The 25,177-nt window shown below is 41.5% G+C and overlaps 1 protein-coding gene across 16 annotated transcripts in view; it reads left to right on the top strand.

Moving 5' to 3' along the window:
* Positions 1 to 25,177, top strand: part of LOC115497090 (ran-binding protein 17) — an 82,218-nt gene that overhangs the window by 18,802 nt on the left and 38,239 nt on the right. For 8 of the 16 annotated variants that reach the window (XR_012058135.1, XR_012058131.1, XR_012058128.1 and 5 more), the window contains one exon: positions 16,054 to 16,138. The exons of 2 other annotated variants lie outside the window; for them this stretch is intronic. The gene's annotated coding sequence lies outside the window, so the exon portion shown is untranslated. Of the gene's footprint in view, positions 1 to 16,053; positions 16,139 to 18,437; positions 22,719 to 25,177 lie in introns of those variants that run through there. 6 more of the 16 variants (XR_012058134.1, XR_012058133.1, XR_012058130.1 and 3 more) reach the window with 6 other exon arrangements.

Genomic DNA, 25,177 nt, shown 5'->3' with positions numbered 1-25,177 from the left:
GTGAGCCATGAGAGATGAGCAGCTTCCCTTTAGGAATCTACAGTAGGGCTGGTACAGATATTTTGAAGAAATCTGATTCTTCAGAAGCTTTCAAGCTGTTGATGATAGCTTATTTTTTCAAGGCCAAGCTGCTTAGACTAGAAGGTCTTCAAGGTGTTAGAGACTTATTCTAACTGCACAGGCTTTGCAGCTGCCTTCAGTTTATACAGCCCCCTGCAGAAGTTATTTCTGAGTGTCATGGCACCGTGGCTGAATTTAGTGCAGTATCAGAACTACTTTGTAAAGTTGCCAGCACCCTTGGAAGCTCAGATGATTTTCTGAACTGCTGGGATTTTAAGGAAATTCATATTTTGAAAAATAAATCTAATAATTAGTATTTATTAGTAATTGTGGTGATCCTTTTAAAAACAGTTTTATTTGTACATGCTGTGAATGCCTTTATTTGTTTCCTTTACAAATAAATAAATTCATCAGTCCCATCTGTTGGGAAGCACGGGCTGTGTGAGAGGCAGCAGAGTCAGCAGAGGGAGCACAAGGAAACGAGCAGGACTGTGCTGTGTGCGAAGGACTGGGGTGGGAGTGCTTCTGCTGAACATGCAGTGAATAATCAGATACCTGTTTGGTATTGTATAAAGATTTCATCTCAGGAACACTTCCAGGCTGCCACCACGAATACTTAGATGGTGAATAATATGAAGTTATTTCTAGAGGTGCATAAACCTGTCAAGTGGGACTGATCTGTGATGTGAGGAGTTGTTTCTGTCTCCAACCCTGAATTACATTTTGCTGTTCAACTTTGTTTTAGTTTGTGTTTTGCTCTCCTGCTGTGCCAATAAGCAAATACTTGTGCAAAAACATCCCTCCTGATCACTTCTGGAGGGCCAGGAGGGGAAGCAGGTGGGTGGAGGCTGCTTGTGCTGCAGTTTCTACACACATGTTGGTGGCATTAAGCTTCCTGCTTGCCTTGGCACTCCTTAGGCCCAAAACAAGGGAGAAGATATTTTTGAGAAATACATGTTTCATTTTTAAGCATGCTTAACCTTAATAGTTATGACAAATTTTTAAAATATGTGCATTTGAGACAGCATTAATAATTCACATATTTTTCATTAAGAAAAAGAACAAACTGTCTATAGGGCCATTAAATTCTTACTTGGCTAAGATCATCAACATTTAGATGACCTAAAATGGTACCTTGTTTGGGTCATAATATGCCACTTGAAAAAAAATACCCTGTGATTTAGTTTTGATTCTGACAATACTCAAAAGGATTTGTTATGTCTTACTGACCTCTCTGCAAACTACTAATGGGATGAACACAATATATCACTTTTATAATAGTGAGCTATTAAAGGCACACATAAAGCAGTCTGAAGCCCATAAGTGCTGCCAACAGCTTCTGCTTTAATGAATTCCCTTTTAGATGTCCATTAAATGCTCATGGCAAATGTACTCATAATGGAAATGGCAAATCTAAATGGGTAGATATGAATAATCCATGGAGTTTAAATTCTGTTTATGATCATCTTCACATTTAGTTTTCAAGACAACGCAGTTTAGTTTTCATTACAGTTTGGAATAAAGAGGACAGGGAGTAATTGATTGCTTCAAGCAGATTAAAATCAATGCGTTGCTTTTCAAAGAACCCATGGAACGCAGTAATTTCAACTTTAAACGTTGATTTAGGGAACTCAACAGAAAATGTTTTGTGCTGTGTGAACTTTTATGTAGAAAGACTAATACTAATTTTATTTCTATATATCTGTATATAGAAATATATAGAGGTTGTTATCAGTATGTGCATGAGTAAACAGTGATCTATAGTAAGTTATTTTGGTATTATTGCACTCATGTAGTGAATCAATGAGATTCCCGTCATCATTGGGATACTGTTTGTAAACCATTAGCACACAGAAATTACAACCCATCATACATCATTACTGTGATTGAGGCTTTATTACCATATTCTCAAATTGCTTGCTTGCTATAAAACTAAATAGACACCAGACAACTATAGGTAGACGATAGACTGTGCCTTATTGGGCTGGACTAATGAAGGATTATTGTAGCATAATGGGGCACAACTTACGAGGAAAATAAACTTGGCAGCAAAGGAAAGCTTGAGTGTTTTTATTGTTTGTTGTTACTGCTTTAAAGGTCAAATATATTTGTTATGATCGAGTTACTGTTTCCTTATTTCATGAATCATTCATTTTTTGAGTTCTGCATAGGCCTTGTTTTATATTTAAGCATTTAAAACACAGGAACTTCACTGTGCCTTTCAGCTCCAGAGGTGGATCTACAGCTTTGGGGGAGTGGTGTGGTTGTCGTGGTGCTGGGATGAGGGAGAGCACGAACCTCTGCACACATTGGTTTTGTGCTGGACAGGGGCAGGGAAGAAGAACTGTATCAACAGACATCAGCTGTTAAATGTGATATAAGTTCTCCAAACACACGGAGGTGAAGTATCAATTAGGAATTTTGAGAGCTATATTGAAAGGATTTATGATACCTTCATTATAAAAGATGAGAGGGCACACTGAATTTCAACTTGGGGAATTTAGCAATCTCTTGTGACAGAACCAAGGGCTTTACAGTATGCACAGGATATATTCAAGGTGTTACTTTCTCCAGCTACAGAAAAAAAAGTATTTTAGAAAATTGAATTTAGGGCTTCTGACCATGAGACATGTAAAGAGGGAAGCATCTCTTCATACTCTTGTGAGATTTCAGAGATGGGTTCTGAAAGAGAAAAAGACATAACAGTCTGTTATGGTGGCAAAGAGGTGTCAACATTCTTCATCCTTTTTACTTGCCTCCTCAAAAGGATACCTTCATACCCTTCTGAATTTGTGCTGTCTGTGCCATCTTTCAACAATATTTGATTCTGCTCTACTAGAGTTTTTAGAATATTACAGAAAAATGTGGTAAGCTCCATATTTTAGTAAGACAGGAACATGTTGTTTCTGCCAGTTATGTTTAGCTGAATTTTCGAATGAGCAAGGGTTGTAAACCTTTGGGTGCTGAGGTGTTGGGAGAGCAGACACCTTAAGGCTTGGCTACCTACAGGCATAGATTGCTGGAAAAGGTAACAGACAGTGCTAAAACTTCTGTAAATTATTAAAATATTTCTGTGAGTTGATGTATTGCTATGTACCTGACAATTCCAGTTTTATTAATAATGATATTCCATATTTTTTGCATGAAAGCTTCTGGAGTTCTTAATGGGGACTAGTGAAACCATACCAGGATAGAGTACTCAGTTGCTGAGAGGCAGTGAACAACTTGATGTGCATTCACTTTTGCCAGGGGTTTTGGAAACACATGCTTTTTAATCAAGTACATTTGACATTTCTTTGGCTTCCATTTGGCACGAATTCACATTTCATTTCAGTTCTGAAAGTAGAGGCAATGTCTCTAAACCACAACACATCATTATGCACCAGTCCAAATAGGAGGTAAGGACAGGGGAGGAAATGATTGTTGGGTTGTATTTTATACATGCTTGACAATACATATGTATTGTTTTTTACTAGGATATATACAATAAGAGCATTCTAGGTTGAGAAATGGTCAAAACATTGCCGATATGCAATCTAGACACAAAATACTGCTTCTCACGAGTAGAATGCGTCAGACCTGGAAAACTCGCAGGGCTTTTGTCTGAGTTTGCAGTGAGGCCCCTCTTGTGGGCTCCCAGCTCTGCAGAGTCCTGCCACAGCTGGGAACGCTCCTGCAGCTTCCCTCATTAGACAGGGAACTTCCTTGGCTCAAGGAAAAACCCTTTGAAGTGACAATGATGCTGTAATGTACCCACAGAAGATTGTGTGGTTCCATTATCTCCATAATGGAGGCTGGTTTGGAGAGAGCTTCCCCTTTGTCCTTTCATCAGGAATTGGTTTGTTCAGTGCTCAATGAATCAGTTCTGATTTCTTCAAAGAGATGTCTGTCAGGGAGTCTGAGTATTCTGGAGTAATCATTGTCAGGCAATGTTCTTTTCTTGAGTTTAAGAGAGCTGTAATTATAAACATCTCACTATTTGGGTTTTTAATAGACATGATTGCCACAGCAAATGTGTTCAGCTGTTAGGTTTGAAGAATACATTTCTATTAGCTTTTAGGCAGATCTTTCATGTAGTTGCAGATAGTGTCTCTAACTTTATGATATGTCAATACCATTTTTCTATAATCATGCCGTCATAATAATGGTACCATTTATACATAAATATTTTAGAATGCTGCATGAAGTCATCCATTTTTATTTGTGTTAAATCTCTTCATGCATATTTGGTAATTCTTATATAGATGTGTTCTCATTTAATCAGTAGAAATTAGATAATTTGCTAATTTTTCAGAAATTGTGAAGTATGTTCAATCACTCTTTTAAACAAATAATTATGGTTTTAAATATTTTTTAAGACATTTCATTTGGAAGTATCACTCAGGTTTTGACTATTAGATTTAACACAACTGCATTTGGTTTGCTCATCAAAAGTGGAGAGCATTTAATATTTATTCATAACAAAAGTATTAGAGAAGCTGTCAATAAATTTTCTGTCATAATTGAATCATTGGATATCTAAATTGTTGATAATATGATCTGCTTGTTAAACAAAAGTGTCTGGAGAAAATGATGGATTAATTGACTGATGGCTAAGGTTTCTCTCAAATATAATGGTTTACCCAGTTTGATTTGATTTGTGTAAAATAACTTTCTCTAATAAACAATTTGCTCAGAGGCAATAGAAGAAATGAATGGTTATCAAACCAAACTTAATTAGTCTCTCCTAGATTGATATTACTTGGGGAGTCTTCGTTTTAATTGTGGAGAGCTGGATACAAAGAGTTTGGTTCATTATATTTTTCCTGTATAAACACTATTGCGTAACTACTTATGGAATATAACATGTAAATTCATTTTAATAAGTGCATGTAAAGTGGGTTAGCTAATTATGCCAGGCTAAAAATGATTCCTTTAATTATTTTACATATTTAACTAGTACTTCAATTTTATTATTGTTAGTCTGTAAACATAATTTGTATTAGCTCTGCCAAACTAATTAGAATATACAACTTAAACAGTTTTAACAGTTTTGTAATGCTCATAATGCACTCTTCTCTTAAAAATACATTTCTATTCTAGAAATATTCAAATAATAAAGACATTTTTGGCATAGAAAGATTTTTATATATGAGGAAGAATACCTTTTCCTCAAAAATACAGTTTCAGAAAAGTTAATGTGGTTTGAGACTCTGGAATATTTGAAGGAAATATCTGAAGAAAAACCTTTCTTTTCCTAAGAGATGTACTCAAACTAAACATAAATCATTGAGTAACATAATTTTGTGGGATTTCAGACTGTTTTGTTGTCCATGGATAAAACAAACCACAAGTACAGTTGCATTTCACCCTTTCAAAGGTTAAGCACAGCACATACTTAATTGTGTTAGTAGGTGAGAATCTGCATGTTCAGATTATGAAGAGTTGCTCTTAAAGGCTTCCAGTGAATTTAAGGTAAATAAAATTTACTCTTTTCTTTGAAAAAAAAGAATTTTCAAAACATCTGTAGAAGCTTTACAAGATTTTAATATAAAATGTACGTGAGAGGGCTGTTGTTGGAAACTGAGTAAATGTGGAAATCAAGACATTAGTGAAGAGTAATTTGGGTGTTCTTAGTGATATTCATTCATGATTAATCTTGGGTTTATAAACCCAGAAATTAATCTGGATTATTGTTTCTTCTCACACATTAAGTTTTGATTTTGACAATTTGTTGCTTTAGTTTTCCTTAGTGTAGGGAACTACAGAAAACTGAAAATGCAGGGGGAAATAAGGAACATCTTTTAGTTTCATCTGTGCAATCACTGAACGTAGGTATGCTCAGACTTGGGGACATGGAGCCTTCTGAGCATAAATTGATGCCGTGAGCCTGAGCTGACACATAGGTGACAGTGACAGGAGCCTACTGCAGACTGGCACATTGGGAGCATCTTTGGGAACAACACTGAGCAGAACCTCTGGTACTCTCGGGTAACGTGTTCTCAGGAGTTCTCTCCGAGACTCAGACACTTTGGTTTCATTATCTCCCCTCTGTCAGGCCAACAGAACCCCCACTCTGTACAGGTGTCCTGCACTCCTCACTGCCATGGCTCTCCGGGACTTTCACCAGCGTTTGGGGAGCAAGACAGTAAGAAACATGGGAATGAGAGCTTTGGAATATAGTAGGTTGATGAAAATAAACTTAAACAGTAAAATAACAGTAACAGTAACAGTAAAGTTCTACAGTAAAGTTTTACAGGAACAGTAATATAAACTTAAACAGTAAAGTCCCTGGGCATTATTTATGTATCAACTTTATCAGTTAAATCTCAATGAAGTCACAGAGAGTCTCACAACCACCTTGAGGTTCCTCCAGCTGTGACTCAGCGGTGCAGCAGAGAGGCCACGTGGCCACCTAACCAAATCCAGATGTCAGATTCTGCTGAAAACACTGAGAGCACGAGGGCATCTCCGTTCCTGCCTGGGGTGCAGGGAGGGCATAGTAAATGTCATTATTAAACACTCATTGATTTACACATAAAATCCAGTGATGCTGAGGTAGGGATCATAATCCCTCTCCTGATTAGTTGTGGCAAGAACACCATGGAGAAAAGTGTAGCAAGATTGTGTGGCAGTTCCAACTAAATGTGTTATTTTAAAGATTCTTAGCAATGATTTATTTTCCTTGGTAATCTATAATATGTTCCTTTACAAGTCATTATTTCATTAGGCAATTTTACTCATTCTGAAATAAAAAAAAACCCAAACCTTTATTTACAAATTTTCGCCTTACAGCCAGGAAATAAGGATTCTTTGACTTTTGCAAGCCTTTATGAGACTCAAGGTAGTTAGTGATTTTTAATATAGAAGAAAACAAGTATAGGGCACAAAAAAAATTTTAGTTGGATCAGAAATGCAAGGTTTATCCTAAAGCATTTACAAGTTGGTATCTGAATTGAAGTATTTAAGAAATATTAAACAGTGTACAAGTGAACAGAGGAAGTGATTTTGAAATATTTAAAATTCTTAGGAAAAAGCATAAAAATAATATATGTTAAAATTATATTAAACATTTATAATGTTAAATCTTAAAGCAAAGGTAAGCACAATTTTCAGATCAAGTTTTGAAGTTGTAATATTACAGAGATAAGTGTAATGTGTTTCACTGAGGTCATGTTATTCTGAACTGGGATGTTTCACTTCACTGACTGACATGTTCCTATGGTGTGATTCATGCTAATCTTTGTAATCTCTATTGATATCCAAACACACTGTGCTTTGTTAGATTGCCATGTACCAAATCTCATGTTGGTGTTACATTACCATTCCACTAAAATGTATAGCAAAAGTAGTGATGGTTATTTAATATTTTTATTCTGATTGTTTCAGCTACAGAGTTTCAACACACACTTAGGAGGAGTTGTGTTACTCATTGTGCTTCCCAAGGAGTATGTTATGGGAGCAGTACATTTCTCATTCAATATTTCATGTAACCAATGCAAAAGTGTTCTCTGCATCCAGTTTTCTCTGTTACAGCACTATTGGGTTGTGGGCCTGGCTGACAGTTTGTCCTTGATATCTTATCTGCTTGACAAACCAAACAACTTGTTATTGTATTTTAGTCAAGGTCCTTCCTGGACCCTCCTCAAGACTCCCATCAAAGTCTTGTGGGAGCAAGGTAAAACTCAAAAAAAACCCCAAGAAACAACAATTTTTGCATACAGCAAACAGCTCCTAATTTCTTTGTAGTAATTTTGATTTGAAAACTAACCAGATATTATTAATTAGAAGAGTAACAACTTTGGTTTTGCTGCATTTTGTGGTTTTTTTATAATCTGTGGTGGAAACTGACTGCATTTTGTTAATATTCCTAGCTTGATATTAAAGCCTATCACAGAATCACCATCCTCGTTCCTGCCACACCTCCTGGCACCTCTCAGTGCAGTAACTTTGATCTTTCTGTACACATGGCACAGCTCTGACAGAAGCCAGCCTTGAAAAGGCCATTCAGAACCCCGGCAGTATAAAGAGATCCTTTCCTCACTCTAGCACCTGTGAATCTCTATTATGCTCATGCATTCTAAATGAGAGCAATCTTTTGGAGGTCAATTGGCAAGGTGGGCCAAAACTTTAAAGGTAACCTGCTGGAATAAATTCCTTTGGTTAAACCAAACCAGTGTTTACGCTTGACTGTCTTGGTACTTTATTTGAGATCTACCTTTGTGGTTTATTCTATAGTTACTCGCAGGCTTCCAAACCCTACAGGTTTGGTTCTAACACTTGACGCTTTCATGCTCAGGATATTAGTAACTGTTAAGAAGGCTGAAGAAATCAGTTAGATTTAGGATTGTTCTTGGTAAGTTTATGAATTAACTAATATTGTCTGGTTGACTGGAGCAGCAGCAGTCTGGATAAAAAGCCCTGTGAAGCCTCTTACAGGGCTGTGTTCTGCATTCCTCTGTTCATGTCTCTATATATCCAACAGTTTAAAATGCTACATAGATGATTAGCAGTAAGTTGAGCTTGATTTAGAGGATCATTATGATGTCTTTTTGTTACCTGTATACTGACTTTGCATTCAGTAGCAGCTGTAAAAATAAACTTCTCTTCGTGGATGAAGTTCAGAACAGAATAAGAACAATCCTTGTAATACTTCAGTCATATAGTAAATGGCATTTGGGGATAAATAGAGGAGGAGACTGCAAGCTTTAATGGAAAAAGGATTTTAAAAAGGATTGTCTCAAGCATAGTACAATAACTCTTGAGATAAGGAAGGGGGTTAAAGATGCACAAGTGAAAGAGTGCGCTCTTACCTGTTGCCAAGTATTTTTTCATGTATGCATTACAGGTCTTTTTTGTAATGGTCAGTATTGCCCTTATTGTGTTCTATTTACATGTCTGACTTCTTGTTTGGATTTTACTTGGTGATTTGGTATTAATTTTTAATGTGAAAGCACTTAGCATTAGGAGTTTGACATTTTGTCTGACCTTAATCATCAAGAGGATCATGAGAGGTTTATTCAGTGGGAAGAGAATTGTTACAGCTCCGACAGAAATGATGGGAAATAAGTAAACAGCCTTTTAAATCTTCACCAGAAATCAATAGAGCTTAAAGATGATGGACGTTGGTGTTTTTTGCTGTTTAAGGACTTCAACCTTTTACGGGAAAATATCTTCTCAGAGTGTCAGCGTTTTTTTGCCCAGCACCATGAATCACTGCTGCAAATAGAACACTCTGCATAGAGCACTTGATCTTTGTTACACAGATGATGTTATAGATCTGTCTCTCTCTGATACTGCAGATGTTTATATTTTTACACATAGAGGTGTGGTGCTACTTCATAACATGGCTAATTAATGTATGGTCAGCAAAGTAATTATGTAATAAGTAATTATTTTTGATAGTACTTAAACTGACGAACTCCTGGTTTTATTCTATAATTAAAGTCTGCTATTTAGAACTTTTCCAGTTTTATATCCTTCCCTGTGTCTATAGAAATACCTTCCTTTAAGTGAGAGTTCTCAGCTTTTAGTAACTGGGAGTAAGAGTTCCTCTGAAGTCTTTGTGTCAGCAGGCCTTTCTGAGCCAGGCAGATTTTGAGCAGTAGCATAGCAAATTATGTACTTTGGCTTTTCATGAATGATTTATTAGATGTTAGGCTGATACAGTAGTTAGCAATATATGCAGAAAGAGCACTATTCAGACCCAAGTATTTGTACATTTGCATCATCATAAATCATTTGTTGTGCTATTTGGGGTTTTATTATATAGTATTGGATTCCATTTTAAAACAACTAAGTATACAGTAAATTATATTCAAATATAGTAAAGTTGCAGTTAAATAGTAATTGAGAACTTGACTTTCAAGCTTTCAGTTAATTTGTTTGCATCCTTATGCAGCCATTTACTCAGAATAAAGTGAAGAGGATTTAATTTTGATTTGTAGACAACCTTTTATATTTAAAATAACTGTAGTGACTGTAGTTTTATGCTAATATCTAAGCATGCCACATATACTCTTAGGCAAAATTGTCCCCTAAGACCTCGTGATATGAAGTGATCTTTGATTTAAGGCTGCAGCACTTTGGCTACAACTGTGTTCAATGATTATTAAAGCGGAGTTATTACAGAGCAGCTGATGGAATTTTTTCGGTAGTTTATCTCAATTGATTACTCGTATCGAGTACAGAGTGGCAAACATTTAAAGCAGTTCCTCGTGTTCCTGGCGCAGCAGCCAGGCCCTGCACTGCGCTGGGCTTGGAGCTGCCCTGGGATGCAGGGATGGAGCCAGGCAGGAATGGGGATGGAGCCGGGATAGAGCCGGGATGGACGCAGAGAATGGGGCAGGGAGCCCGAGGCTGGGATCCCCGGGGCGGAGGCTGGAGCCCTCCTGGAATCACCGGGGCTGTTCACCTGCAGGAAAGGGGGCTGCGTACATCCAGGCAGCGTTTGGTTGTTCCTTAGCCAGCTAATGCATTGCAGGATGCCCAGCTTTGAGAACAGTACCCAGAACAGAAGGAAAATCTTCCAAATAACACTCCTCTGTAGACATTTTCCTACCTTTCATCTACTGTGTGGATTATGAGGGCAGTAGGTAATGTTGCTTTCACTTAACATAAAACTAAACTAGCAGAGATGGCAGGGATACTTCAGGACTGAAACCTTATTTTTGGATCACTTTGACGTCCTTACATACAAATATTCCTTTTAAATAAGTCAAATTACACAGCAAAGAAGCACAGAAGAGGGAAAGAAGCACATAATGCCCTCTCTCTACTTCTTGTTAAGTTGTTTAGTTGATCTGGGCCTAAATTTTCCACTGTTAAGCAGATTATTTTTGTTTACTTTGTTGTCAATTTTTATATAGTTAGAGATTTCTTCTCTGTGATGGCAGGCTGAAGTTTTGCCTTTACTTCTCTTTCATTGTTTTAAGAGGACAGACACAGACACCAGATGCTGGGTCAGAGACATTTCTTTCAGGGCCAGAAGTTTGGACTTCTTTGGAGGTTTTCCTGGGATAACAAGAACTTTTCTTCATTTTTCAGCCTTTAAGCATCATATAATTTTTGGCATTTTAATATTTGTCACGTACTAATTCTGAGTATGGATTTTCTTTAACAGCCTTTTCTTGATGATTTTGTATAGCTTTACTAAAGATAAAAAAGCTTTCTATGGATTGATTAACTAGTGAAGGCCACACTAGCAAGCTGTAAGCTTGATTTTTTCAATTTGTTGCTTTCCTTTTTCAACCCATTTATGAAGATTATATTGCCTAAAAAAGGTCGCTTCCTTTGGCCTGTCCCTTTGCAAATGTGAAGTAACTGTGTGGATGTTAATCCTCTCTGCTTTACCTTGGTTGCAGCTCCTAGAGAGAGTCCTTCAAAGCAGCAGGGATGTGCAGCAGGGCTGTAGACATATAATGGAGCCTTTCCTGGCTGTCTGGGGAGCCCTGGGAATGAGGGCTGGGATGGGACAGGATTGACCACCATGTGTGGAGGAGGGGACAGCTAAAATTGCTGGGCAGGTAAAAGAGCTTTTTTAATTAATGGTGTTGCTGGCCCAGGATCAAATGGATATGGCTATCAAACACCTTTGGTTAGAAATTCAAAACATACAGGCTCATCTAGAAGAGCCTCCCAGGAGGGGAATTATGGAGGCAAAATTATTAACGGATTTTGAAATTAAATTTGAGTGATTTATAAAAGGATTAAGGGACATGGTTGCCTGTATTGGTACAAACTGTATTCAGCATCCACAAGATTCCTTCTAGGTATTTTAGGTCTCTTTAGAGACTTTATCTATTCTTTAACATGATTGAATAATGTAGAAGTTAATTTTGCATTTCCCGTTTAAAATCTTGTGTTAATACTTGTGAATCTATGAACTTAGAGTATAACTGATGAGATTTCTGCCTCATTTTTCTATCTGAAAATTACCTCTAGATGACATGTTGTCCATCTGGAGAGCAAAGGAAGGTAGGACTCGTGCAGAAGGTAGTGGTGTCCCTGCCGATGGTGCAGCCTTGCTGATGTAGCTGAGGAGAGCAGCTGGTGGGTGCTGCTGCTCCTTCCGCTGCCTGGTTTCACTTCTGAGCCCACGGTGATTGCCATGTGCACAGCGAGTGCAGTGCGGAACTAAAAGAGGATTTTCCTGACCTGTGCTCTGTACTGTAAGTGAAGCTGAGTTTGAGCAGGCTCTGCTGCTCTGCATGCACCCCGAGGCTCTCCGGGACATCCCCGCGCTGCCTTGGCTGCAGCTGAGCAGAGACAGCGCCAGACAAAGCTCTGAGCTCCCAGCACTGCCCTGCTCGCCCTTCTCTGGGATGCTGGGTGTGCACGTCGGGCTGCAGGGTGAGGCTGTGCACTCGCTGTGGTGCTGAGGCCCTTCTCTGGGATGCTGGGTGTGCATGTCGGGCTGCAGGGTGAGGCTGTGCAGTCACTGTGGTGCTGAGGCCCTTCTCTGGGATGCTGGGTGTGCATGTCGGGCTGCAGGGTGAGGCTGTGCACTCGCTGTGGTGCTGAGGCCCTTCTCTGGGATGCTGGGTGTGCATGTCGGGCTGCAGGGTGAGGCTGTGCACTCGCTGTGGTGCTGAGGCCCTTCTCTGGGATGCTGGGTGTGCATGTCGGGCTGCAGGGTGAGGCTGTGCACTCACTGTGGTGCTGAGCGGGAAGCTCGCTCTGGTGGTTCACACTGCGACCTATGTGTGGAGTGTGTAAGAAGATCCTACTTTTGCTGATCTTCGGGATGAAGTCACTGAACTGCTCATTTATGATGTCATGCTTATCTTCCCTTGCCTTGTAAGTGGTTTGTTACCGTAATTTTCAGATATCTTTAAAATTCCCGTCTCTTGTGCTTGCGTATCATTAATGAGACTCCTTTGCTGCATGTTTCAATTCAGTGTTGCAGAAGAAGGGACTGAAAATGGAACCAAGTGTTGATCCTTCCTCAATGGTAATTTTGTTGGATATTAATTGGTAACTTGTTTTGGATTGACACACAATTATTGATCCCTGGATTTAATAGAATAGAAGACGGGAAGCAAAAGCCAGCAGAAAGAACACTCAGACCAGTGTGTTCTTTGAGCAAGCAGGGCCGTCACTCTGACATTGCCACCCTGAGTGACAGGGTGGGTGTCAGGGGTGGGTGTCACTGCCACCCAGAGTGACAGGGTGGGTGTCAGGGGTGGGTGTCACTGCCACCCTGAGTGACAGGGTGGTGTAGGGGTGCGTGTCAGTGCCACATGTGGTGCTGGAGGTCCCTCCTGTGTCAGGGAGCTGCTGGGATCACGCTGTACATCTTCATCAGCCAGGCAGGCACAGCAGCCTCGTATTCCCATGAGCTGTGGCCAGGCCATAATTAACCTTGTGAACTCAGATTTCCAACAGAATGTAAAATCAGCTCAGGTTATCAATTACAGTCACACTCCATTGATGGTTGCCAAGAAGAGCTTCTTAGGAAGAAAAAGACATTATGATTTGCTCATTTCTTCATAAAGTAGCAAAATACGTTACCATTCATTGAATCATAAATCTAAATAATAGCTAGTCCATAGATTTAATATCACCTTACTTTGGTGCATTACTCACAGGTTATGGGCCAGTACCATGTCTGTTATTAGCAAAGCTCACAAGTAATTTTGCTATAAAACGGAATTAGGAAATGTTTTATAAAAAGAAATTACTACCCTTTAAAATAAGGCAATTTTATCAGTGTTTTGAGTTTTTAATGTAATGTTTAATTTAATTAAATTGTTTTTAATTTAATGTTGTAAATGCTTAACCCTTCAGTCTGGAAAACTAGTTTTACATAATTCAGGGACTTCAGAGTTCATATATTTGTTGTGACTTTTAAGCATAATCATTAATTAAAAGCAGTATTTGAGATTATGATCTGTTGAGTCTATTGATTGTTCTCAACTGAATTTATACCTTTTTAATACTAGTCAGTGATGGTGCTTTATAACATCAATGTTAATCAGTGTTAATAGCTCAATGTTTATAGGTACACAATTTTATATGCAAAACAAATTATAATCTAGTTAGATTTAATTTTTTTGTTCTTACACAGTACTGTATGAATATGCAGAGTATTTTTAAACAAACTTCTTACATTTGTTTTTCCTATAATGTACTTCATCCATCATAAAAATGAATGAGATTATCAGTCAGGAACTGACTGCTTTTTCTTAGTTTGATTGCTACTGTCAAACTAAAACACTGTCCAGTGTTTTAAAAATCTGGAAGGATTCCCCTTTAAGAGTAGTTTGTCACTATTACTCTATAAACACAGGGAGTAATTTATCTGTCCACCTATGCAATATCTTATGATGGAGGAAAAAATCCTATTACATGTCCATAATATATAGAAGATCTTTAGAGTGCACTTCAATATTTCTTATTTGCTCTTTTCTCTTGTTAGTATTGCAAATTTTATTTTCAAGCCTACTTAAACAAATAAACACAGAATTACTAGAATATGTCATCTTTGAAAGGCAATAAATGTTGTTTTCTTGAGAAGATTTGTAACATATGTTTGGTCTTTCACATTTACTGTCTTTACCTGCTAACAGTACCCACAGTCCATGCATGAGCAATCTTTACTCAAACATCTCTTAATCCTTTTCTTTACTTCATTTTCTGTAAGTATAGGTTTGTTAACTGCTTGCAAGATATTTTGGTCATATTTTTAATTAAGGCTGTCCATCAGAAACTGAGGAAAGGGCCTTTAGAAGACCATTTGTCCTCACAAGGAAAGTGCCCGATAAAATTGGGTTGTTTTTTTTTTTACCAGCCCACAATTTAAACACAGTCTTACTAAAAAACAAAAACAAAACAGCATGAACCTCATGTAAGCATAGTTCGTCCATGGTACATGAATTCAAAGTGTTACATTTCTTTCTGTATCCTTACTTTTTAGATTTGGGAAAACAAATTATATTTAATTCTCTTTAAAGAAATTACTGATCATATGGAAAAATACTTGAAGTGTAAAATTCAGTTAACATAAATTTTTGCCTAAAAAACCCCTCAAACCAGAAAATTATTTCACTGTGCTTCCAATCAGTATTGTCTGTTTCCATCCCAGCTATGGGCAGGGGTTCCCTGCCCACTCGGAGAGGTCTGTCCCGACTCTGGCTCTATTCCTCAGAAGGGCAGCACGGTTTGCAGAAGGTGTGACAGGATTTTGTGTGCAAGTGAAGGGATGTGCTGAGGTCTGAGGGAATCATGGATTTTATGTGTCTGGTTGGAATTCCAGAGGGCTGTATGAAAGAGCTGACAGAGGATTACCATCTCCAAATACAAGGGCAACAAAAGGCACCCAAATTAAATTCTGAATCTTTGAAACCAATTCAAAAATATTTTATTACTTGTTGAATTTCGTTCTCTGTCATTCCTTTCTGTCTTTTTCTGTCCTTCTGCTGAACAAATGACTTTGTAATATATTTGCTAAAGGATTCTGAAGAGTTGCTTGAATAACAGTATAAGGTGCAGTGTTAATTATCCCTCTCAAATGCATTTGCATGTAGGTAATACCTGTATTATGCAAATAAAACTCTTCCAATTTCCTTTTTAGCTTCTGCAGACACAAGCTGAATCTTGGATAACAGGATTCTTTAGTGTGGGTTTGGATTTTTTTCCTCCTCACATCTTAATTAGGAAAGGGAAAGGATAATTGTACAAAATACAAACTAGATTTCCATATCTGAGCAGTATTTTCTGGATTGTGCTTTTGTAACAATATTTAAGATACTTGAATGGAACAGCACGTTGGCCTAAGCCTTGGAAACAATGAGTACTATTAATGCTACGGAAATCAGCAGAACCTGAAAATCGGATTCCTTAACAATAGGATCCATTCTCTTGCATTGGAATCTAAAAAGTTCTTTAATTCTCAGGTTTATCATTTCACATTCTTAAAGTTCATTTCTTCCCTCATTCTGAGGGTGATTTATTTTGGTTGCTCTGTTATAGATGAAGTAGTTTCATCTTTCAACCTCACTGCATTTTCTCTAGGATTTCTATCACTTAAGACCTCAAAATAAAGGTGAGAGAAGATGAATGTGTATATGGAAGAACCCTCAGCTGGACCCAGCCCCAGGTATCTGAAACTTTGCAGTTTCTCAAAGTTTAATGAATGTTTACTGTGCTCAGCAGAGCAATCTGAAAGGTCAAGTGAAAACCAAAGGTTTTATTCCACCGAGCTTCATCACTGTGACACTTCTGGTATTACAGTGGTGGAGCAGCCGTGTTTTGTAAGCAGATGAGAGTGCTTTGCTCTCCTCAGGTGGTTGGCACGTGTGGGGATGGACACAGGCAGAGCTGACACACCTGTCTGGCTGGCTGGGCTATTCTTGCATGGCCTTTTTGAGTCTGTGTGTTCCTTTAAAGAATCCAAGACAAAAACATGCTCATCTAAACTGAGTGTAACAGTACCAGGTGGCTGTGTAAGGCAGCAGACAGTGTCCTGAGTTCAGTTTGGTGCAGGCAGAGGCAGAGATGTGCCAGCAGCTCTGGAGCACGGGGGGGTGCTGGGGTACAGGTGGGTGCTGGGGTACAGGTGGGTGCTGGGTACAGGTGGGTGCTGGGGTACAGGTGGGTGCTGGGGACAGGGGTGGGTGCTGGGGTACAGGTGGGTGCTGGGTACAGGTGGGTGCTGGGGTACAGGTGGGTGCTGGGGACATGGGGGGTGCTGGGGTACAGGTGGGTGCTGGGGACAGGGGTGGGTGCTGGGGTACAGTGGGTGCTGGGGACAGGGGTGGGTGCTGGGGACACGGGGGGTGCTGGGGTACAGGTGGGTGCCGGGGTACAGGTGGGTGCCGGGGTACAGGTGGGTGCTGGGGACAGGTGGGTGCTGGGGACAGGGGTGGGTGCTGGGTACAGGTGGGTGCTGGGTACAGGTGGGTGCTGGGGACAGGGGTGGGTGCTGGGGACACGGGGGGTGCTGGGGTACAGTGGGTGCTGGGGACACGGGGGGTGCTGGGGTACAGGTGGGTGCCGGGGTACAGGTGGGTGCTGGGGACACGGGTGGGTGCTGGGGTACAGGTGGGTGCTGGGGACAGGGGTGGGTGCTGGGGACAGGGGTGGGTGCTGGGGTACAGGTGGGTGCTGGGGACAGGGGTGGGTGCTGGGGACAGGGGTGGGTGCTGGGGTACAGTGGGTGCTGGGGACAGGGGTGGGTGCTGGGGACAGGGGTGGGTGCTGGGGACACGGGGGGTGCTGGGGTACAGTGGGTGCCGGGGTACAGGTGGGTGCTGGGTACAGGTGGGTGCTGGGGACAGGGGTGGGTGCTGGGTACAGGTGGGTGCCGGGGTACAGGTGGGTGCTGGGGACAGGGGTGGGTGCTGGGGACAGGTGGGTGCTGGGTACAGGTGGGTGCTGGGGACAGGGGTGGGTGCTGGGTACAGGTGGGTGCCGGGGTACAGTGGGTGCTGGGGACAGGGGTGGGTGCTGGGGACACGGGGGGTGCTGGGGTACAGGTGGGTGCTGGGGACAGGGGTGGGTGCCGGGGTACAGGTGGGTGCTGGGTACAGGTGGGTGCTGGGGACAGGGGTGGGTGCTGGGGACAGGTGGGTGCTGGGTACAGGTGGGTGCTGGGGACAGGGGTGGGTGCTGGGGACAGGGGTGGGTGCTGGGGACACGGGGGGTGCTGGGGACAGGTGGGTGCTGGGTACAGGTGGGTGCTGGGTACCGGTGGGTGCCGGGGTACTGTGGGTGCTGGGTACAGGTGGGTGCTGGGGTACAGTGGGTGCTGGGTACCGGTGGGTGCCGGGGTACTGTGGGTGCTGGGTACAGGTGGGTGCTGGGGTACAGTGGGTGCTGGGGACAGGAGTGGGTGCTGGGGTACAGTGGGTGCTGGGGACAGGGGTGGGTGCTGGGTACAGGTGGGTGCTGGAGTACAGTGGGTGCTGGGTACCGGTGGGTGCTGGGGACACGGGGGGTGCTGGGTACCGGTGGGTGCTGGGGTACAGTGGGTGCCGGGGTACAGTGGGTGCCGGGGTACAGGTGGGTGCTGAGGACAGGGGTGGGTGCTGGGTACAGGTGGGTGCTGGAGTACAGTGGGTGCTGGGTACCGGTGGGTGCCGGGGTACTGTGGGTGCTGGGGTACAGGTGGGTGCTGGGGACACGGGGGGTGCTGGGGTACAGGTGGGTGCTGGGGTACAGGTGGGTGCTGGGTACAGGTGGGTGCTGGGAACAGGGGTGGGTGCTGGGGTACAGGTGGGTGCTGGGGACAGGGGTGGGTGCCGGGGACAGGGGTGGGTGCTGGGTACAGGTGGGTGCTGGGGTACAGGTGGGTGCTGGGAACAGGGGTGGGTGCTGGCTGCTTTGGGGGGCAGCCTGCCCGTGGGAGGGTCTCCCCTGCTCTGGGAGCGCTGAGAGCAGCTCCCTGCCGGTGTCAGACGAGGTTTCCTCGCCGCTCGCTGTGGCTGTGCCGATCCCGAGCCCAGGAAAGGCGGATAATGAGCGGAGCGGTGCAGGGAGGTGATTGATGGTGCCCGGTTCTGACAGCTCCAGTGCCGACATTCCCTGGGTATCCGTTCCGGCATTAGCATGCTGACAGCTCAGCATTTAGGACATTATGGTAATTTATCCTGCATACGCTGTCACCTGCACTGTCAGAGTTTGTTTTTAATGATGGTATAACTATTTTGTTTGTTTGTACTGCATTCTTTTCATTTGGCTAATGTCTCCTCATTAGATTGCACCTAGTAAATGAGAGTAATTAAGTGTTTCCTATAGCTCAGATGCAATGATTAAGTTGCAGAGTTGGTGCTGATTATGTTTTGCCATTTATCTCTATTAATCTGAGAATAATCCAGATGATAAACACGTGTAATTTTTTAGCTAATGTTCAATAGATGAAATTTATAGCTTCTCAATGGAACCAAACAATGTGTGTATTTTTATATGAATCCTAAGTTATTGTACTTATATTTCTGTTAAATAAACATACAGTTATCTGTGCAACTAAGAAAAAAAGTGGAAAATCTACTGAATGTAACGATTCTCACTTTTAAAAATGCATTTGTGTATGGAAAATGACTCCTCATAATTCACAGTTCAGTGACTGTTTATTTTTTCTCAAATATCTACAGAGATTCTTGTGGTGATATTTCTAAGGATTTTTTCCTCCAGTTATTATCTGTATTTGTTATTATTAATTCTAGAATACAAATTGCATCTCTAGTACTGAAATGTAATTTTTATATAGACATTTCCAAATTACTCAGTTTAGAAACAACAACAACAAAGAAATACACTAACACATCAAATTAAGTACCTCACAGCAATTTGTAAATCTTTATTTAACTTTCATGCTGTAGACAGACATTGAAAAATAGTTTGAGCTATTTCTTCAATGCAAAGTAGCAATAATTAATTTTTATACAAATAATAATGGCAACACTAGGAATACCCTGAGTTGTTTGATGATGTTCCTTTGTTTTCCTGGCTCTACGACCTTCCTAGCACATCACAGTGTGATGTGCTATTTCTGAATTTATTTACTATTTCTAAATTTATTGTTTACTGTTTCACTATATATACGTTGAGAAAGGCAGACATCATGGTCCCATAATTAAGTGGGGTTTATACATCAAAATTCTGATTGGCTTCGAAAGTAGCAGATTCTGTGTGTCCCTGGTTAATAAACTGCTTTAACATGGAAGTTGGAAGAGCTGTTGAGGAACAGCCCCCGGGCTAGCTGGGGTTTCTGTTAAATGTGTACAAATAAAAGCTGGAGAGCGTTTCAGGCGTGCTCCTGCCCAGCGTTCCTGCCCCGCACGGCAGCGCTCTCTGCGCGGTGCTGAGTCCCTGTGGTGCCAGGGCAATGCTGTGCCCAGTGTCCCCGTGGTGCCAGGGCAATGCTGTGCCCAGTGTCCCCGTGGTGCCAGGGCAATGCTGTGCCCAGTGTCCCCGTGGTGCCAGGGCAATGCTGTGCCCAGTGTCCCCGTGGTGCCAGGGCAATGCTGTGCCCAGTGTCCCCGGTGTCCTGCGGCCGCTCTCGTCACTGGGGATGGGCTACAGCGAGAGTCCAAGCACACTTTGCTTTGGACCAGTTCCTCTGCTTTGGAGCACTGCTTGTTCCTGGATGTGTGTCCCTGAGCAGCTCCTGGCCCCTCAGGGAATGTCTCCCTGGGAGGTGCTGTGTGGAGTTTCATTGCACTTCCCTGGGCTCAGAGCTCCCGAAATCCCCGGCTGGCTGCTTCCCCTTGGGGTGCTCAGCCCATGGCCAGCCCCCGCCAGTCCCAGCCACCTCTGCTGCTGAGGAGGTGAATCCTGGGACTGGCCTTGGTCCAGAGAGGCTCTCTGACATGCTGTGAAGTGACTGCGTGCTGCCATGCTCCCACCTCACCAGCTGAAGAGGGGGACAGTGGGTTTGAGCTAAGGGGAGCAGTGGAACCAGGAGGAGATGGACATGGAAAGCTGCAGTGAGATCGAGCATGGTGTGGCAAAGACAGCTGAAACATGCTGGGCAGGAGAGCTCGGGTTGATGGGCATGGCCCAGCCATAGCCCACAGATTCAAGTGATTTTCAGTTTGTGCACATTTGTTAGTCTGGCTGAGATTTTTCCAATATGTCTTTTAGATGAGTACACAATTATTTAAGGTTCAATTTTCATTTTTTAATACATAAAATCACATTATTGATACAACTCTATAGACGTCTAGCTTGAAATATAAGTTAATCAGATCAAATTGTTGGTCATTAGAATTCATTTGCTTCCTGAGAACATTCGTTTTAGGGCATCAGCATTCTTTCTGGAAAAGCAAATACTCTGTTCTGTTTATGTGGGTCAATCCTGGAGTAGCTGCTTAATATCCCATGTCTGGAATTCAGTTGTCTTTTCTCTTGGGTGGGTCAGGAAGGCAGCTGAAGTAGGCAGTAATGGCTGCTGGGCTTTCATTTCTTTGTGACTGGTAAATGAAACACATGCAGCCTCACCAAACTACATGACTAATGACAACCTCCAGTGGCTCCTGCAATCAAAGATTAATTTGCTTTATCAAGTTTAAAGAATAGTAGGTGATAAATCATGTCAAAAAGAAATAATCAGTGGCAGGCTGATGTTCTTCTGCACAGTGGAGGACAGGTGCAATAGAGGATTCATCTGCCATAGACTGTTAATTTTGTTCTCATGCTGATGTGTTAATTTTTATTTAGTTGATTTTTCAGTCAAATGGGATGCATTGTCAACTAATATTTTTACCGAAAATATATATAGTATTGTATTTTAGATCTACAGTTAAACATGTTTAGAGTCTATCACTTTCCATCAAAATATTTCCCATTTAATTCCTTTAATAATTGATGGATATATCTCTCCCCCATTGGTTTTGCTGTCTTGGAGCACAGCTTAATGTGGACAGGAATAAAAATATGCTGTACGTATCTGGTGCATACATAATATATTTCTTTTCTCTGCAGTTGATTCTTGTTTAGCCAGACCTGCTCTGCTGTTCTCTCTGCAGGTGAAGGCTGATGTTAGTCCTAGAGTTGCCCTGGTGCTGCAGTTGCTCTGGGTGCTGGTCCCTGGGCAGCTGAGGTTTGACTTGGGCAGGACTTGCTGCCACCTCCTCCCACTCGCTGGTGGCACAGCACGGAGGGATCAGCGTGGAGCAGGAGGGAATCCGTTCTCCTGCTTCTCACTTAATGAAGCCATTCAGAGACTGCAGTTCTATCACTTATGCAATTACTGAATATAATCATCCCATAAAATCTACAGTTAAAAAAATATTCATTGTGGTATGACATGGCATAGCATGGCACTGACTGACCTGCATTTATTGTGAGTCCTGGTGTCCACAGCGCAAGGACTGCAGATGTTTGTTTTTCAAGGAAAATCCTGTGCTAAATTAGCTCTCCAGCTGCATGGTTGATTGCTGAGCATTTTCAGTCTTTATTTCAGTTGAACCATGGCCCAATAACATATTTGGCAACAGTATTTTCTGTGTGTAAGAGAATTTTAGTAAAGGAATAATGCAAATTCTGTTATTTTCAGTCCTGGCTAGCAATGCGTTTGATTTCATACCAGTTTGTGAGCCCTCTAGTGGCATTCCGAGCGCTGGAAGTGTGGCGCAGGACGCCCTCCGAGAGCTGGGCATCCACACAGGGTGGCTCATTCTTAACACGGTGATGGGTCTGGGAATAGATTTGGGGAACAAGGTGAGAAGAGTCTGTGTCTACTTTGGGCCAAAAAAAAGAAAAACGTCCCCCTTTCAATTTAAATAAAAAATTCTGTAGCTAGATTAAGACATTTCATAAATTTCCTTCAGCAGTCTTTAGGAATACAACTCCTCATAACAGCACTTTCACCCCAGAAAAATATCTGTAGCTGTCTTCAAGTTGATAACAGATGAGTGAAGATAGGTAGTAAATAATAGTATGGAAAGTCTTCTTGTTTGAACACGTTTTGCCAAAAGCACTGAATATGAAGTTGGATGGCAGAAAGAAGAAACATTCTCTGAGTATGACAGACATACTTTATGATGATTTAGTGAAACACCTCACGGCCAACTGTCGCTTTTGTTCACAGGTCTTCTAAAGCTGTCACATCCCTGTTTCTCTCACACAACAGTCACAATCTAATTCATTGTTAATTGCTGAATGCTCCTTTTTATAGCATCCAGAGATACCCCAGGAGCCACATGGCTTCTTTAGATTCTTATGTGTTGAAAAAAATGGAGTCACAACCTTAATATTTGAAGCAGTACAACTTGGGCTCATCTGTGGATCACTTGAATTTAGGAAGGCTTGGGGCTTTTTCCACTTAGGAAAAAGGTGTATTTTAGTTAAAACAAAAATGAAAATAAACATTTTCTCCAGAGCATCTGGTTCAAGTTTGTGTTAGACTTTGTCAGTGTGTAGTGTAGCAGGGTGTGATTTTCATAACGAATTGGATTAGTAAAAGGCAGAACAACTGGTGCATCTGCACAGTAAGGAGTAGTGATAGGCTGTTTCACCCAGGCAGTGTGCAGGCTGGGGCAGTAGAGAGACCATTATCTTGTCTATAAACCATTTTCCATATCCTGAAATCAAATTTGAAGGACAAACAGCAGTTGGGCTATGTTTCATATTTCATTAGATAGGCACATCCTCACAAAATTATTTTTATTAGACCACGCAGAGATGTTTCTGACATTTACTTTTGTGTGCTTATAGAGTAATCAAAAATGCTAGTAATGTCCTGATATGGGTCTGTTTCACATACAGGAATATAATTTTGAAGTATGCATTTCAGACTTAAATGCACTTTTGTTAAACGTAACAGGAAGGCAAATGGTTTTCGTCTTCTTCCGCTTGCCCTTCTTCTGAAGCAAGGAGGGGAAAAATACCCAAAGTGTCTTAATGTTGTGTTTCACACAGGTTTCATCTGTATCATCTTTGTTGGAAGAGTTAGCAGTTGGCATCAATTTGGATCAAAAGAACTGCAGTTAGGAAGGCCATGAGGAAGGTTCCATATTATTTCTCCAGAGCATTCTCACTACTGACGAGTTGTTTCTTGAGGCATGTAGCTCTATTGAGAAAGATGTCTTCTGGGAACAAAAGTTTTATTTCTGAAGCAGGGTTGTATATCAATTTAAGTACTGAATTATTTGTATAGATATCATCTACACAATAAAGTGGCTGATCACAAGATACGTAAAAACTTCAGCATGTAAGTCAATATAAAATCATATTAATTTAGATTTTATAAGAATGTGCACAGAATCTGATGATTTAAGTAACATTAGTAGAATAGACTATCTTTGAATGAGCTCTGAACAGCACAAGTCAATTCTAGTTTATGCATTCTCTTTAATAACCAATTTCTTCTGAATAACAGTAACATAATCATCTCAATATGTGTGCTAAACTATATGAACAAAAAATTTAGTTTAGCAATATCTCATAAGATAGGGATGAGTTAGCAGCACCTTTTTAGCTGGCTGGGCTTCTGAGGTGCTTCAGATTCTCCAGCTGAGAGCAGCTGTGTCTGGTGGCATCTGTCATCTTTGTGAGATCAGTCATCTTTAGATGAGATCGTGTTTGCTGAAGGGGTCAGCAAAACAAACTATGTGCATGATTAAAGACTGTTACTGTCAGTCAGACTGTAAAAAGAGGCAGTGCTGGAGGCCTGGGTGCACCTGCAGACGCTGTGGCCTCGCTGCCACCCAGGTCCTGCAGTAGCCCAGGGGTGTGGAGGGCACGGGCTTGCCAAGGCTGCTGCTGGCTGGGTACCTGCAGCTCCTGTTTGGCTGCTCGGCATCAGCCGCCCCATCCCTCACTGTGTTCACTGCCATGTGCCTCACTCAGCTGAGGAGTGAGAGGGCCTTTATTTACTTTGCCCTGCATTTTTCTCTCTTAGCCTGGTGACAGTCTGTGTTTCTCCTGCCAGAGCCAAGACAGGCTGTGTTTTTCTGTGCACAACTTCAGGGTGTCACCCCTTTGCTTCTGACTTTAACTTCAAAGGCTGCAGTCTGAATCTCCCCAGGTGTTACAGAGAATAATCACTGATCAAGGTTCTTGACCAATTTTGATTGATTGGTTTCATTAGTTTTTATTACTTTTGTAAGCTTTTTGATAAATAGTCATGTAACTGTAATTCTGCTCCCTGCTGGTGATCCAGAGTTGGATATATTGCTGTGTTATCTGTACAGCATATTTGTGTTTGGAATTTCTTGACTAATATTACGGTCTCTCAAATTTTAGCTATATTTTTCTGTTGCCTAATTTCAGCAAAAGTTCAAGATTGGCAACTTCTCTTTAAATTATACCTCTCAAATACTTTGTGTGGTCATAGGGCAGACCAGCTCATTCTTTTTTCCTGAGCTCTTGCTTGATTTCAGTGTCCTGTGTTTTAGCTTGAACTCTTGGGTGAAATTCAGAGTTAATGAATTTTTGGTATTTGAGTATCACTGTGTTTTTATGTTTAAAAATATCTGTAACTCCTCTTGAACCAAACTGTAGCTTTTAATGGTCTGTACTATTAAATTCTCTTTCCATTCTGCAGCACTTTGAGGAACCCAGTTCCTCAAAGGACCCTCCTGGTACAGACACACCAGGCTTCATTCACTTGTTATTCTTGACCATCTTAGAATTGCACCAATATTTCATCCCCACAAGTAGACAGACTAACCTGAATTAGGAAAACACAGGC

Source organism: Taeniopygia guttata, chromosome 13 (assembly GCF_048771995.1).
Source record: "Taeniopygia guttata chromosome 13, bTaeGut7.mat, whole genome shotgun sequence".
In the NCBI taxonomy this organism is placed as follows: domain Eukaryota; kingdom Metazoa; phylum Chordata; class Aves; order Passeriformes; family Estrildidae; genus Taeniopygia; species Taeniopygia guttata.
Note: the sequence above shows the minus strand (reverse complement) of the source record. Positions and strands in the feature narration are given on the sequence as shown.